This window comes from Pelobates fuscus, chromosome 13 (assembly GCF_036172605.1).
Source record: "Pelobates fuscus isolate aPelFus1 chromosome 13, aPelFus1.pri, whole genome shotgun sequence".
Lineage (NCBI taxonomy): Eukaryota > Metazoa > Chordata > Amphibia > Anura > Pelobatidae > Pelobates > Pelobates fuscus.
In genome coordinates, this window is record NC_086329.1 from 93,285,924 (window position 1) to 93,291,923 (window position 6,000).

Here is a 6,000-nt window from a genome sequence, read left to right on the forward strand (position 1 = left end):
TAATCTTCTATGCTCATTCGCACCCGCTACAGCGGAAGAGGTTTCTGATCTGCTCCGGTCCTCCTGCCCCACCACCTGCTCCCTTGATCCAATTCCCTCGCATCTCATGTCTCCTTCTCTTGCTTTGCCTCTCACTAAAATTTTTAATCTCGCCCTCTCCTCTGGCATATTTCCATTACCCTTCAAACATGCAACTGTAACCCTGATTTAAAAAAAAAAAAAAAAAAAAAAGCCCAACCTTGACCTTAACTCCCTGTCCAACTACAGCCCTACTACTGCCTTTTGCATCCAAGATCCTTGAAAGACTTGTGTATGTGAGACTGACAGACTTCCTCGAGTCCAATTCTCTGCTCCACCCACTTCAGTCTGGTTTCCGTGCTCTGCACTCTGTGGAAACAGCTCTGATCAAAGTATCAAACGGTCAAAAATCTCATGGTCACTACTCTATCCTAATTCTCCTTGATCTTTCCGCTGCATTTGATACTGTTGATCATCAACAGCTTCTTCTCATCCTCCGTAATCTCGGTCTACAAGATATTGCTCTCTCCTGGTGCTCTCTGGCTCTTCCTCACAACCTCTCTCTGTTGGTGACCCCCAGGGTTCAGTCCTTGGTATTCTCGATCTATACTGCCTCCCTTGGTAAACGCATCAGGTCCTTTGGCTTCCAATATTACCAATGTGCAGATGATACACAAATCTATATCTCCCTGCCCCTCTTGAATACTGTCTCTGACTGCCTTTCTGCTATTTCTAACTGGATGGCTGCCCACTTCCTTAAGCTCAACTTGTCCAAAACAGAACTTCTGATCTTTCTTCCCTTAAATGTTGCTGCTCCTGTTTCTGTCTCCCTCCACATTAATGGTGCTACCATCAGCTCCACCACATAGGCTCGTTGCCTAGGTGTTCTCTTTGACTCCGACCTCTCCTTCACCCCTCATGTCCACTTTATAACCAAATCCTGCCGTTTCCATCTGCAAAACAAGTTAATCCATGCCACTGGCCGCTCTCGCCTTCATTACTGCAATCTGTTTCTCAGTGGCCATACGTGCTCCCAACTTGCCCGTTGCAGTCTATAATGAATGCGGCGGCGAGGCTCATCTTCCTGTCCACCTGCACCTCCCAGGCCTCACCCCTCTGTCAGTCCCTGCATTGGCTTACCGTAAGATATAGGGCTCAATATGAAATTCTGGTTCTTGCTTTCAAATCTCTACATAATGCTACTTCCACCCATCTATCCTCCCTAATACACAAGTATGTCCCGTCTAGACCCCTTCGATCTGCCGAAGGCCTGCGTCTATCCTCTGTTCGTACTCCCGCCTCTGCTCGTATCAAAAACTTTCCTCGAGGGCTGCACCTTTTCTGTTAGACGCTCACCCAGTCGCTACTCCTTCAAAAAAATCATTAAAAACTCACTTTTTCACAAAAGCATATCAATTAAACTGTTAATGGCTCCAAAAAACCAACACTAAGTCTTCATTGAGTTCTATTCTACCAATCTATTTCCCTAATACTAACCTTACATTTTGTGTCACTTTATCCCACTCCCTCTAGCATGTAAGCTCATTGAGCAGGGCCCTCAACCCCTCTGTTCCTGTGTGTCCAACTAGTCTGGTTACAACTACATGTGTGTTAGTCCACGCATTGTAAAGCGCTACGGAATTTGTTGGCGCTATAATAATAATAATAATAATAATGAACGGGCTGTGCCATGCAGACTATATAACAATGACAATTACTGCTGCTTCATGAAAAGCTTGGACTCCACTGCAGCACTATTGCTAAAAAAAATAATTAAAAATGTAAAGGGACACTATATTCACCAGAATAACTACAGATTATTGTATTTGTTCTGGTGAGTATAATCATTCCCTTCAGGCTTTTTGCAGTAAACACTGTGTTTCTATAGAAAAGGCAGTGTTTACATTACAGTCTAGGATTACCTCCACTGGCCACTCCTCAGATGGCTGCTAGAGGTGCTTCGTGGGGCAATGCTACACAGTGTGACTGCCATTCAGTGTCTCCACCCTCTGCATGGAGATACTGAACTTTCCTCATAGAGATGCATTGATTCAATGCATATCTATGAGCAGATGCTGATTGGCGAGGGCTGTGCTTGACTTGTGCTGGCTCTGCCTCTGATCTGCCTCCTTGACAGTCTCAGCCAATCCTATGAGGAAGCATTGTGACTGGCTCGAACCACCACTTCTGATGATGTCAGCCAAGCAGGTATATCAGGGGCAGAGCAGTAGCTGCAGACTTGAATACAAATAGGATTTTACTATATTTAGGGAGCCAGGGAGGCAAGATGGTGTTTTTAACACGTTTGTGTTCTTGACCCTGTAGTGTTCCTTCAAATGGGAGCTTTTTCCAGTAAGTGTGTAGGGAGGATATGTAAGTGACAGCCAAGGGAAGTGTGGCCAGATCAGCATAACGAAGAGACTTAAACAGTAAGTCTACAGGGGCATGATCTATACTCCAAACATAAAGGTTTTTTTTGTCCTTCGAGTATAACTTTAAAGTCTCTAGAATATATATCTCGTTTTTTAAATCATGTTATTAAAGGAACGGTTAAGACACCATAACTACTACATTCCACTATTGGGGTTATGGTGCCAGGAGTTCACTATTGCCCCATATTGTATGGACTTAAACCATTTTAGAACAGTTTGATTACTTACTTGGGGTCTACCAAGCCTTGCTCCCTGCCTCCTTTACTATCTGGAGAGCCAGAAACTCTTTATATGAGCTAAGCCCTCTCTATTTGAGCTAGGCTGATGCTCTCAGCCAATGCGCTAACCATGCATTTCAGGGCTATGCTCAGGAGATCTTACAGAAACTCTTTGAGCTTCTTAGGCGCTTCTGGCTTTCCATACTAAGTAGTGGAATTATGATGTGACGCACGACGGACCTTGCAAAACCTTTCTCCACTCTTCTCATTCCCAATTTTTAGTCCTACCCAATTGATCATTTTTGGCATTAGCAGGGGTACACTGACATTTACCATGGCAGGCACTGTATCGGTGGGGATTTAACGGGGAGTTATATGTGATCCATTTTTTGCAGAGAGTATGTAGAAAGTTGTAGTGGAACTTCGGTACTCCATCTGATTATCTCCATCCTATCCGCCCCAGAATACCCAGAGAGGCTTGAATTTTCATAGGTACTGTTGTGGACATAGAATATTGACCTGATTCATGTTAGTAAAATGTCTATTTACTTAGTAAAACTTCAATCAGTATTATCCAGCTTTATATGTGATTTACCTAAAATGGCCGCTAGGGCCAGGGAGTTTCCCCTTGACATCGACTAACACCCTCACTAACAAAGATGGCGCTGGAATCTGGGGGAGACCCGCAAGAAACCAGTGACATCACACCCGGTAGGAAGAGCAATAAATCAACCGCTTAACACCTAACCAATTATTGATGTATTATTTCATGTTATCTCTGACAAAGCATATGATGTAATTTTGCTTTATAAGGGGCATGCCACCCCAGGGCCGGACTGGGGATAGAAAGCAGCCCTGGAAAAAAAAATCTATGCCAGACCCATAAGTCATTGCGCCACATATTGTTGATATGTTGATATGTAATATGTCTTGCCACCCCATATGATTGAGATATATATATATATATATATATATATATATATATATATATATATATATATATATATATTGCCTTTTCTAATATAAAATATATTAGGAGGGTTGGACAGAGGAAGAGCTAGATTTCGAAGGACAAACGATTTATGTGTACCACCGAAATGTTTGTAATGATGATGCACCTCTTGTTGTTCCCCGACCACCGCCCTATGATGGCGCCTAAAGCATTGTGAATGAATCTCGCCCCGCCTCCCCCGTCAACGCCCAGACGTCACCTCCTGGTGGCGTAGGTCTTTCAGTCCCCACCCCCCTGTACCCTGTGCTCGGGGCAGACGGAGCCTATTATTATCCCATTCATCTCCATTCCCTCTCCACCGTTCCCATCATTCTGACCCCTCTCCCGTCTCCTACATCCCCTGCTGCCCTCGAACCTGTCCTGCCATCACCTCTTCTTTTAGCTCTTCCCGATGTTCCTTCGTTCCCGCCACCCCCCAGTCCCGTCCCCATTTCCCCTTTGTCTCCACCTGTCTTCCCTCCCACCGTCTCTCCCGTACCTCCCCCTGTCGTTCCTACAGTCCCAGCCTCCATCCTTCCCTCCCTTTTGTTCCCCCTACAGTCTCTCTCCCTACTGCACCTCCCTCCCCTCTTGCTACCTCCAATCCTACCTCTCCCTGTCCTCTCCCCATCACTCCCGATACTTCTTTGTCACTCGCCCTCCCTGCCTCTGGTGCTCCACCTTCTACACCTTCTACTCCTACTCCTCTTACTCCACCTCCTAACATTCCTTCCGTTTCAGTTCCTGACTCTCCTTCTCTTACCACCCCTCCCTCTACTGATCTGACATCACTCCTTACTGCCATTTCCACCACTCTGTCCCTTCCCTCTACTCCTACTCCTCCTACTCTACCCCCTAACATTCCTTCCGTTTCAGTTCCTGACTCTCCTAATCTTACAGTCCCTCCCTCTACTGATCTGTCGTCGCTCCTTTCTGCCATTTCTGCCGCTCTGGCTCCACCTCCTACTCCTATTCCTCCCACTCCACCTTCTAACATTCCTTCCGTTTCAACTCCTGATTTCCCTCCACCTACTGACCTGGCACCACTCCTTTCTGCTATTTCCACCGCCCTGGCCCTTCCCTCTACTCCTACTCCTCCTACTCCACCTCTTAGCACTTCTTCCGTTTCCGCTTCTGATGTCCATCCCCCCACTATCCCTCCCCCTATTGAACTGCCTTCTTTACTTTCCGCCCTCTCCGCCTCTACAACCCTTCCCTCTACTCCTACCCCTCCTACTCCACCTCCCATTACTCCTTCCGTTTCAATTCCTGTTTCCTCTCCCCTCGTTGTGCCTTCCCCCGATCCTCTGTCCGCCCTCATTTCCGCTCTATCCGCTCACCTACCCCGCCCAGTTCAGGCCGCCCCTACTCCCGTTCCAGCCCCTGTCACCCCTGATACAGTCTCCTGTTACCCAATCATGGTGGTTGGTACAAATGAGTCTACCACGTCGGGACAACCCTATGCTATGGGTGTCTCTCCTGCAGCATCGGGCTTCCACCCTACTACCTCCCAGTTGATAACTCCCCAGGCCATTGCTGCTGGCCCCCCCGGCTCCGTTGCGCCAGCTGCACAAGCCCCTGTTTCCACTGATGTTGCCAGTTACCATAGTCTCCCATTCCCTGTCCCCCCCCGAAGATGACAATGTGCAAGGGCTTAACCCATTCCGTCCTTCAGATAATAGGGTTTCTCAGAGACAGGTCGCTCCAGGCCACCATCTCCAAGCATTTTCAGCAGTAGAAGGAGCTCCCCCGATGTATGTTACTTTCAATCCTTCACAAGCTGCCACTCTGGTAACTTCCCTCCCTGACCCAGAGAAACAGCCTATGCCCTTCTTCCGCAGAATGGCTCAGATTTGTAAGACGTACTCAGCAGCCTGGCGTGACTTATACAGTGTGTGTGAAATTAAAGCTGGTGATGCCGATTATGGAAAGGAGTTTCAATGATGCCCCTTTTACAACTGACATGGATTTTCAATCAGGCATTCCCTTTTTTGAACAACTCCGGGCTTGGGCCCAAGATAAACTGGCTGACCAAGCCACATGTATAAATGACATTATTCAAGATAAGCTCGAGTCTGTAGAGAAATATCACTCCCGTTTGACCCAAACCTTCTCTGATCTCGGGTTCAGTGTCCACAATAAAGCTCATACCCAGATGTTGTCTGCTGCCTTTGTAGCAGGTTTAAAGGAAGCCATCAGGAAAGGTTTAGTGCTTTCCCGCCCTGAATATAGAATAATCCCTTTGGATACTCTTTTGTTGGTTGCTAAAGGTCTAGAGTCTGTATTACAACCCACGCAAAGGAGAAATAATCCCCTGATGTTCACTTCCTCAGGTCCCATC